The sequence below is a fragment of the Danio rerio genome, chromosome 13, assembly GCF_049306965.1.
Source record: "Danio rerio strain Tuebingen ecotype United States chromosome 13, GRCz12tu, whole genome shotgun sequence".
In the NCBI taxonomy this organism is placed as follows: domain Eukaryota; kingdom Metazoa; phylum Chordata; class Actinopteri; order Cypriniformes; family Danionidae; genus Danio; species Danio rerio.
In genome coordinates, this window is record NC_133188.1 from 47,577,501 (window position 1) to 47,588,947 (window position 11,447).

The 11,447-nt window shown below is 36.9% G+C and overlaps 1 long non-coding RNA gene across 3 annotated transcripts in view; it reads right to left on the reverse strand.

Annotated features, from left to right (window-relative positions):
- LOC141376995 (uncharacterized) overlaps positions 1 to 2,327 on the reverse strand; it is a 15,106-nt gene extending 12,779 nt beyond the window's left edge. For 2 of the 3 annotated variants that reach the window (XR_012388722.1, XR_012388721.1), the window contains exon 1: positions 1,643 to 1,868. This is a non-coding gene — a long non-coding RNA (uncharacterized lncRNA). Of the gene's footprint in view, positions 1 to 1,642 lie in introns of all 3 variants that reach the window. The other variant, XR_012388720.1, reaches the window with a different exon arrangement.
- Between the last annotated feature and the right edge of the window lie 9,120 nt (positions 2,328 to 11,447).

Consider the following 11,447-nt stretch of genomic DNA (forward strand, 5'->3'; position numbering starts at 1 on the left):
ATGAGTTGAAAAAAATCTTTCTATTAAACAGAAATAAATATACAGGTGGGTTAATAATTCTGACTTTAACTGTATATCATTGTACAGCGTCCTATACAAAATACTAATAAAAAAAACAGACATCTCTGAGGGGGGTTTATACTGAGCAGTATATACAGTATATACATCAGTAATTCAGTATGCCTGTGAAGGCCACATCAGAGCTGGACTATTGATTGAAAGGAGCAGCACTGTCTGTGTCTCCCGGTGTGTTTTTCTGCATATGAGTGTCTCTGCTCATTCAGAAGAGGGACGAGGATCACCTTGTCAGTCACACGCTCGCTGTAATTGAAGCGCTGCTGTTCAAGGCAGATTTTAAATTAGCTTCATAACGCTCGCCATCGCCTCCGTGTTTATTTGTGAATGCTGCTGAGGGTAGAAACTCCACGGCGTTGCAGTCACAATGCGCTCTGCATGCACAATAACAGCACGATGAACTGTGAAAAGTCTGCATCACATACAGCGTTATGAATCGCTCGTCACTGTCAAGAGTCAAGTTTATTTTAAATTCAGCTCCACTGGAGAGTTATTTTAAATTAACTTCAGGTAACTTCGAAAAGAACAGCATGATCAAAAAGTCAGACTTTATATATTATGCTGGGTTTCTTGCCTGACAGATTTACAGTATTTAATGACGTTTTTTTAATATATTTCTTTATTTAGATTGTGCTTTTTCTTTTCTTTTTCACCTTAGCATAAGGGTATTTATAAGGATATTTACTTATTTAAAGGATACAGTATTTGAATTTTTTTTTTTTTACACATTTGTAAACATAATAGTTCATTCATTTATTTTCTTGTCGGCTTAGTCCCATTATTAATCCGGGGTCGCCACAGCGGAATGAACCACCAACTTATTTAGCAAGTTTTTTTGCAGCGGTTGCCCTTCCAGCCGCAACCCATCTCTGGGAAACATCCACACACACTCATACACTACGGACAATTTAGCCTACCCAATTCACCTGTACCGCATGTCTTTGGACTGTGGGGGAAACCGGAGCACCCGGAGGAAACCCACGCAAAGGCAGGGAGAACATGCAAGCTCCACACAGAAACGCCAACTGAGCTGAGGTTCGAACCAGCGACTCAGCAACCTTCTTGCTGTAAGGCGAAAGCACTACCTACTGCGCTAATTTTTAAGATACTAGTATTCAGCTTAAAGTGACATTTAAAGGCTTAACTAATTAGGCAAGTCATGGCATAATATCTGCAACTAATACAAAATACATCAACCAGATTTTTTAATTAAATTGAAGAAGCAAGAAAATATTACACCATTAATCGAATTACGCTTGGCGGCGCGGCTGTTCAGACTGACACCGACACAAGGAGTCATGGTGTTAATGCGTTTCTTTTAATGACAGCAGTAAAAACTATTTGAACTGTACAAGCTAAAAATTTACATTTATTTTTATATCTTTTTTTTATCCACAAAGTGTGCAGCTTTTGTCACTGCAGTGCATTTTAATGGGCTTCTGGAAGAACATTTCAAGTACACTACTAATACAGTGATATTAGTATGCTTTGTAAATAAAGTATACTTTTATACTTGACCTTTACTTAAGTATACTTCTTTTTCCTAAGGGTGTATTTACTAACTTACCAAGATCAGTGTTGTACAGCCAGGGGGAGTATTGCTGCTCTGACAGCCGAGTTGGGTCAAAGCTAGGGATGTTCCAATCAGGATTTTTGCAGCCGATATTGAGTACTGATTCCTTGTCTTGGTGATCAGCTGATACTGAGTTCCGATTCTAATGCTTCAAGTTTTGTAATCATTGAGCACATTTTCCCTTTAAGTATGAACCTTAAGAGGAGATCTTGCCTTACCTAAGAGAATAAATGAAGGATGCTGTTTTTAATACCTTAAACGCATCCCTTTAAGTGTGAAAGTGTCATGGTCAAAGCAGCTTTACAGAAAATAATTCATCCATTCATTTTACTTCGGCTTAGTCCCTTATTTATCAGGGGTTACCACAGCAGAATGAACCTCCACAGAAAATAATATAACACGGATATAAACATTATGAAAAATTACTATGCAATTTAAGAACATTGCAAATGATGAAAGAAGAAATCAACATTTTGGAGCTCACATTTGATGCATGAGAAGGTAAAATGCACACCTATACATCTAATACTTCTTCACTGAAAGGAAGCCTATACTATTTATTGCAATAAGTATATTACAGGTTATATTATTAAATATTCATGTTAAAAAATAAATTAAGTTTTATTTATCTAATAATTCCATCCAGCTTTTAGTGGACTTGCAATATTGTCAATACAGAACTTACAGTTGTTATATGTAAAATGGTCTAAATACATGCAAGACCATTCAAATATAGTGCTCAACTATTGACAGTAGATCCCTCAATGAGAGAGGGGGGTAGATTTGCGCTCGCGATATTTTGCTCTATTCATTTTTACAAATGTAATGTTTAGACCATCACTGTGCCTCTCACAATCTGTTCTGTTGCTCATTCAATCTCGCCGCCATGATTTCAGAGTATTTTAACTCATTTTTGGGGATTTCTGGGCTGGTATAAATCGCGAACACAAGATACAATGGCTCCACTTGCGACCACGAGAGCATCACTCGTGTGAGTTGCGCTAATAAACAGGTAGCACTGTGTCTGTATATATTTTAGTTGCTGTGACACCTCCACGCAGGGGTTAATTCGTGCTGGAACATGCCAGATCCAGATCTAGCTCCTCATCCCTTTGCTCAACCGCCCTTTTTCCCCCTTCTCTGTTAACTTTCACTTTCTTCCGCGACTCCCCAACTCTTTTCACTGTCGTCCGCGACACCTATCCTTCTTCGGGTAACATATATATATATATATATATATATATATATATATATATATATTAGGGGTGTCAAAATTAATTGTTTTTTTCTGTGCATCGCGATGCAGACTTGAACAACTTGATATCAGTTCAAAAATAGAACATAACCAGTTCTTATGTACTGACGTCATTAATCTCATTTGCACTACACTGCGGTAGCTTACTATGGTGAGGGAGGTGAGCATGAGTAATTAAACACAGAATTTCTGCACAATTCACTGTGTGTGTTCGCTGGAAAATCTTTCACTGACAGGGAAACTACAGCAGAAGCCCTGTTTCACTGTAATAGAGAAAATGAAAGTAAACTCCATTTCTCTCTCTCTCTCTCTTTCTCATGAACAGTCATAGGGGTGTAAGAACTCACTTGACAGGGCTCATAAAGCGATATTTACATTTGTTTATTTGCTATAAATGTTCATGTTGTTCTGTGCATGTGCTTGAATTTTTAAAGGTAAGTTCATATATCTGAATACTTGTTTTAAGGACAAAACTGTGTTACAAATAATATATAAATATATAAATATTTTTAATCATAGAATTATTGTGCTGTGAAGTAAAATCTAAAATAGTTTATGGAAAGCATCAAGTAAAATAAAATAAAGTAAAATAATATTTACTGTCTTCATGGCAAAGATAAAATAAATCAGTTATAAATAAAAAATGAGGTATTTAAACTATTGTGTTTAGAAATGTGTTGAAAAAAATCTTCCCTTCATTAAACAGAAATTGAGAGAAAAAATAAATTGGTGCTAATAATTCTGACTTCAACTGAATATATATATATATATATATATATATATATATATATATATATATATATATATATATATATATATATATATATATATATATATATATATATATAATTTTTATTTCATCTTCTCTTTTTCTCATATACTACTATGTGTGCAGAAGCATCACATTTGTGACATTTTTTTGAATTGGAATATGAGTCACTCAGACATCCACAATACTAGCTGTGCAAACCCATTACTGAAAGTTCCTACAAGAAAACCAGCTTGCAAATCCTCCAATATTGCTAGAGCTTTATATTCTTACACTCACAGAAACCTAAGCAAAGCTTTCTCTGAATCACCCGCTGAAACTCAGCCAATAGAGCTGTAAAGCTGAGGTCTGGGACTGTTTTAGAAAAGAAGCGCCCTTTACCCTCATGAACAGACAAGAGATTTCCACCAAAACAAACAAACGGATAAACAGGCTTAGGTTCCTCCTGCAATGAGAATCTAGTGGCTGTCACCTTAGCTCTGCGGAGAAAAGCCAGAGACCTGAAATTCTGCAGCGGTGGAGAGTCGATGCTGGAGATCAATAACCACAAACTGATGGCCATTACTGTGCTTCTTAATGGGCCAGTATTTGTGGTTCTGGTTATAACTGAGACCTAAAGTTATTACAGCTTTGTGTTTTAAATGAGCTTGATTTCATTTTTGTTTTAATCAAGTTAATTGATTTATAAAGCACATTTGAAAACACTACACTGTAAAAATATACCCATTTTATGATTCACAAGTGTTTTCCGTTTGTTTATTTATTTGTGAATTGCATTATGGGATGTTGATCTCTGCTCTGTTGACTTTTGCTGTTGAAAACGCAACTCTAAAATGACTTTTTATTGACATTTTATTAATTTGAATTGTTGTAATGAGTCTGTAAAATAACAGACAATGTCCTGGTAGTTTATTGCAAGGCTTTTGTGACATAATATACAACACCGACCCAGATAACATATCACGTTAAACTATAATAAATGTTGATGAAAGTCACTTTTTCAGATTTTTCAAGGTTAAAATTTTGTTGTAAGAAAGATAAAACATAAAAAAATTAAAACACGAATAACAAAATACAAAAAGCTGCTTATTTATGGATATGTACCAGAGTGATGATAAGATTAAAGAAAGTTTAACAACCTACAGTAACAACACATAACTACTAGAAAGGTCTGTAAACATTAAAGGGCTATGAAACCCTCCTCTTTCAGTTTAAGTCTACCTCAGAAAAATGCTACATGAAGGGTGTAAAGCTGGACGAGCAGAGGGAGGAGTGGGCGTGGCCGGCAAAGCTTTAGTTTAAGTAACAATTCACAGCATTTACTACTGATTTATAACCAAGGTGTGAATTACAGGGGGGTTTGGGGGGGATTGAGCCCTTTGAAACTGAGAAAAGTTCACGCTGATCTGTATTTTAAATATTAACGGTAATGATTAATATAATAGACATCCATTTGACCACCCATGTCAATTGCGTCAATCGGTCTATGTGTGAAAAAAAGCCATTCAACATCATTCAAAGTCTGAAAACAGCAGATTTACAGCACCGATAGACACCATAAGAGTTGACAAGAAAGTTTTCTCATAAAATATTTTTTTGTTTCTACAAATAAACTAAAAGTAAAATCAAATTAGAGGCATAGTTTGCATATAGTTGCATATAGCTAATCAGGTCAGAATACAATAAATAGTCTATCCCACAAAACACTGAAAACTTAAACGTATTTTATTAATAAATTAGATGTAATTAAAATAAATGCATATATCTGATTTACTAAAGCATGTATTACACAAACTAACATTACAGAAAATATTAAAAACACACTACTTATAACCTGCCTATTATAAAAAATTAAGCATTGTGCAACATAAAGGACACATATTTATGCCTATCTGACTTATTTTTTGCTCAAACTATAACAGGAGCAAAGAATTTAGTTGGTTTGAAATCGAAATGTCGAATGAATGTCAATTGTCAAACTGACTTTACCACGGTTCAACAGCATGGTATGGAAACCTTTGTTAGACATGCGGATGATCCCGTCCCCTACAGCTGGCATTGCACCACTCAAAGATACTTTGTAGTGTGCAATTTAACATAGTTGCCTCTAGGAGTCACCAATAGAAAAATATAACAAACACACAAAAGAAATGCTTATACCCCAGAAATGACAACCCAAGCTCATTCTGGAAAGGTAGCCCCGCGGACATTTCTGGAGACCGCGATTTACGTGGCCGGAGGTACGTACGGACGCATTTAGTTTTTTTCGAGCAAACACTGCGGGGCGGTGGCCGGAGGAGCTGGCCGCGGGGACGACGACCGGGATCGAGTTCGGGGAACAGCGGTTCTAGAAATCAGGTAAGACGAAAAACAGAATCCGAAAAATAAGGGCGAGAACGCGGCGGGATCCGAAAACGCGGTCGAAATCGAAGACGAGGGCTTTTGTTTTGTTTTTTCTGGACGGCTTTTGCAAACCGTCGCTCAGGTTTAGGGAAGGAAGAGGAGGAGGAGGAGGAGGAGGAAGAGGAGGGCGGTCGGGTCGGCCGATACGACGGCGCAGGTGCGAACGGTGCGCACTCCCGAGAGGCGCCCGAGACGCAAAAAAGCGCGCACAGCGGCCTCTCGCGGATCCGCGAAAACAAAAAACGCTCGAATACGTACCTCCCGGGACGTATCTCTCGGTCCGCAGAAACGTTCGCGGGGCTATGTTTCCGCAATGAGCCCAGGTTGAGAAATGAAGTTGCCGTGGACCAACGCACATTCTCACGTTAATTTCATTGTTAGTAAATTCAAACGTGAGGGTGAAACCTGGCGTACGCAAAGTTCTTGTGCATACGCAGCGTTGATACATGAAGCCCCAGGAGATCGGCTAAATGATTAAATTATTATAAAACTCAACTCAAATACACAAACATGGAACAAAGGCACTATAATAAGACGCTAAAGCCATGGTTATAAGTTGCGAAGACTATTACAAATACAAGAAAACAGAAAAAATCCTAATAACAGACTTTAGTATAGAAAAAGGTTTTAATGAAGCTATTAGAACTTTGTGATTGTGTGACTGAACTCCGCCTCCACAGAAGATCAATGCCCACTCCTAAATCACAGTCTGTTAAGCTCCTCCTACAGATTAACAATGCAGAATGTCAATAAACACAGGTCCGGTAAGTTGTCAGTCCATGTCAGCAAGTCCACTTCTTTTCTTTCTACGTTTTAATTTACAAATGAACCACAAATTGATGTTGCATTTTAAACAAGATCGAACCTATTAAAACATTTCAATCAGTGAAATGCCAAAAATAATAAACAATCATAAAACTAACTTTCGTTTTTGGAACTAGAGGGCCTGTGTTTGTGCTCATCAGGAAACCCATTACCTGCAATGCAAGCAGGTGAGTCAAGCCTCCCCAAATAAGCTATCGACATTACAGCAACCCTCCCTCTGAAGGTGACATTGGGTTTATAATGGCCACCAGGAAACCTTGTGGCGAAATTCAGAATTGATTTGCAGTTTGTTTTTCGCTCTCTAAGATGCCTCGGAGGGCGTGCATTAGATACGGCTGGACGTAGGTGGGCAGCCCAAGGTCATTTAGCATATAAGAGTGATATATTCTGACGTCGGGTCTCGGCGTTCAGAACGGGCAGATGCTCTGGATCCGATGCCGCTTGCCAAGTGTCTTTATTAATAAGCTAAGGGGAGGTTTGAGAGCTGTTGGCAGCCGAAAGCTGCATGGATGCCGCTCGACCCCTGCTGCTTCAAGTCTCAAAGAACAAAAACACGCTCACCTACAGCACACCACTGAGATTATTCACATTATATAAGCGCTCTTGTTTCTGGCATCACTTCTCATCATCACATTTTTTTAAAGGCGCGCTGCTTATTCAGCTGGGCAGGTTATTACGTTTAAGCAATGAGAAGCTCTCAGATGGACCTTCACATTTGTAGAAAACGCAATAAAAAGGGAAACGTCTCATGCATAGTTTTTGCTCTTTGAAGTGTTTGAGGAAGTAAAATGATGTCATGCGGTTTTGGCTTTGGACTCGGCGCCGTTTGATGCATTTGAACTTTCGCTGATGTAATTTATCTTGAAAATGTCTGCAAATTAATTTAGCATACTTTGATCTCAGAATGAGGAGTATTTCGTTTCTTTTTGGACTTCTAATATGCTCTTGATGGCAGATATGAAATGTACTTAGGAAAGTCGTGTATTGGTTTTAGGTTTTTTCCACTGTGGAAAGCGAAGAGGATCAAAATTCTTTCCTTTTTCTTTTCTTGGTCACACTTTACTGTAAGTTTTCATTAGTTTATGTATTTACTAACATGAACAAATAAAGAACAGTACTGGTACAGCATTTATAAACCATAGTTCAGCATTTACTAATGCATTATTAAATGTGCTGTATGTAAGTTTTTGACTCTTCGAAAGCAAACGAAATACCATAAAACATTTGCAGATATTTAAGAAACATGCAGAAAGAACATTTTTGTTTATCTGTGAAACAGTGCTGAAGTGAGTTATTCTACTTTGAAAATGTCTGTTACATGCTGGATCTTTGTTTTGGTTCTTTTAACTGGCCCAATGCCACTTTAGGCAATTATATATCAGCGCTCCAGGTTGCCTTGTTGGAAAACAGCATGACCAAAATGCGACCTCAGGTGGACAGTAGCAGACTCTGAAATGAGATGCAGATTCAGAGTTCCACATGAGGCTATTTATTAGAAAATAATATAAATCTTATGAGCGTAAACATTAGGTGGGAAGATTACATTGTAACCCTGTGTCCTAACAACACACTACGTGAGGAGATTTGCGGTGATGAGCAATTTGGCTGTTTGAACCAGAGGAAACACGACAGAAATTGAAATACAGCCACAGAATATGCACTCACCAGGGGTGATTTTAGGATTTTCATTTTAGGGGGGCTTAGCTCCTTATAAGGTACATTAATTATATAAATATATATATATATATATATATATATATATATATATATATATATATATATATATATATATATATATATATATATATGTATATATATATATATATATGTATGTGTGTGTGTGTGTGTATATGTGTGTGTGTGTGTATGTGTATGTGTATATATATATATATATATATATATATATATATATATATATATATATATATGTGTGTGTGTGTATATATGTGTGTGTGTGTGTGTATGTGTATGTGTATATATATATATATATATATATATATATATATATATATATATATATATATATATATGTATATGTGTGTGTGTGTGTGTGTGTGTGTGTGTGTGTGTGTGTGTGTGTGTGTGTGTGTATATATATATATATATATATATATATATATATATATATATATATATATATATATATATATATATATATATATATATAATGTGTGTATATATTTACCTAGTTTTCCATGTGGTCTCCCATCCAGGTACTGACCAGGCTCAGCCCTGGTTAGCTTAAGTGAGTAACCGGTCTTAAGCTGCAGGTTGATATGACTGTGGCCATATCTGTAGATTGACCAGTAGATTGATCATCAGTGTGACACGTGAAATATGAAACACAATTTGTAAAAAATAAACACTACAATAATTTACTTTCAGCACTTAGAAACTGAAATTCGGGCCTAACCTGCTTTTTCTTTTTTTTTCTTCATGAAAAGTATTGACTCCTGCATGGCAGAAGCAAACTCAAATGCTCTTAATGCATTGTCATGGCCTGATCTCAAAAATCAAGCATTATTTCCACATCCCACTGACTCTTTATGGCAGGAGTTTCATCACTAATGGATGAATAGTGCACCTCTGTCTCTTTGCCTCTTTAGTATTTAAAGATGATCATTCTGTCATACCTTCAGGAATGTGTCATAAATGCTTTCCAATAAGCCGAGCTGAATATGTGCGCTATTGTCATTTCAGCTCAAGCTCTCACTGTCCTCTGGACGAGTCACCGGTTGCAGAGTTCTCAGATGATATCTTTTTTGAATACACATCACAAAGTGTGTGTGTATGCATGCATGTGGGCTCAATATGTATGTCCGCCTCTTATTTTGAAAACGAGACTATAGAGCTCTCATTGAGTATTAGCTCATTATTAGTGCTAATAATTAATGCTAAATTTGTGAAAGACAGGTTAAGCATTTATTCAGCCTCTGATGAAATGAAATATACAGTCTGTTTAACTGTTGTTTTGTTGGTTTATTGTGTATATGCTGAAATTCCACATGCATGTTTGTAATGAGGCAATAAACGCATGTAAACTGCTACTAATAAATTTACTCAATTAAATTCAAAGTATTTAATTTAAGCAATCCTTCTAGCTAAAATAAGCAAATTAAGGAATTTACTCAGTTTATTCAAATCTGTTTAACAACTGAAGTATGATTATATTGCATGTTTATGTTTTAAAGTTAAATACACTGAGTCTAACGCGATCACTATAGCAACGCTTCCGTTGGCGCTTGAAAAGTTGAGCTAGTCCCAACTTCTGCAGCGAGCAACGCCTCTGAAGTGCCACCAATGGATCCACAATGCAGTTCGGCAACGCCTGATGTCACCCATTCAAAGTGAATGGGAGGCGTTGACGCTGGCGCCCCATGTGAATGGGGTGTTACTCTAGTGTAATTTGAACAGGAGCTAACAACATAGCGGTTCCGAGTCCTGATGTTATTTTGGAACAGCATATCTGTGATTTCCTGATTCTCATTGAGCACCAGTACAGCCAGTGCTCACGACTGTTACACATGCTGAACGCATGACCAGTGCTTTCTGCACATACCTTTTTTTTTTTCACCCTTTTGTAAAGAATGGTATTTTTACTACAGTCGTCAGTGTTGATTGTTGATTTTAAATCAAAAGTAATTCACAAATGCTTGAAAATAAAATGATTTGATGACAATAATTATCTATAGTTACAACTTAATTTGTTACGAATAACTGTGGAAAAAGGTTAAAACATTAAAGCATATGATAATAACTGTACCCAGCTTAAATGTAAAATAAAGTTACCCGAGAGAAAGGGAGAGGCAGGGGGAGGGAGAGACAAAGAAAGTAGGCCCCAAAGAGAGCCTGATAGCAGTAGAGTCAGAAAAGATTTACCATCTATTTTGTATCTTTCTTGACCATGTGACCAAAGACCAAATAATGAGACCTACTATCTGACTGATCAACATGTGACCACATTGTAAACCCCTAAAATACACACACAAGGCCCTGATCTTATCAGTATCTGCCTTTGGAATCAGTATGGACCTCAGGCGACACTCATGTCTCATCACAAAGTGGCAAACAAAACTGACTCTCTCTCTTTTGGTAATACCCAGTTAAAATGTGATATTTTGGAAACCAGATTTAAATTTAGCTTGAAAAGTAGGGTCGGGTGTAAAACTATTCTAAGCGGGCAGCAGGTAAACAAAGGCCGCATGCAGCAGGAGCAGTAGGGTGCGGAATAAAACCTCGCGGGAGTGGGCCTGAAAAAATTGGTCTCGCACAGACCTCTAGTGTAGATGATTCTGTATGTGTATTAGTCTGTTCTACCCAAACACTAGTTTGAGTAGGTATGCACTAAGTGCATAGACAGTAAACATATGGGTGATTCAAGAATGTGGGTGCATTTTGCATTTCCAAGATTAATATTTCATTAACATTCTATTATTTTTTTTCAAAAACATTTTATTGCTAATGAAATCTCTAAAATGTGTGTGTGTGTGTGTGTGTGTGTGTGTGTGTGTGTGTGTGTGTGTGTGTGTGTGTGTGTGTATGTATGT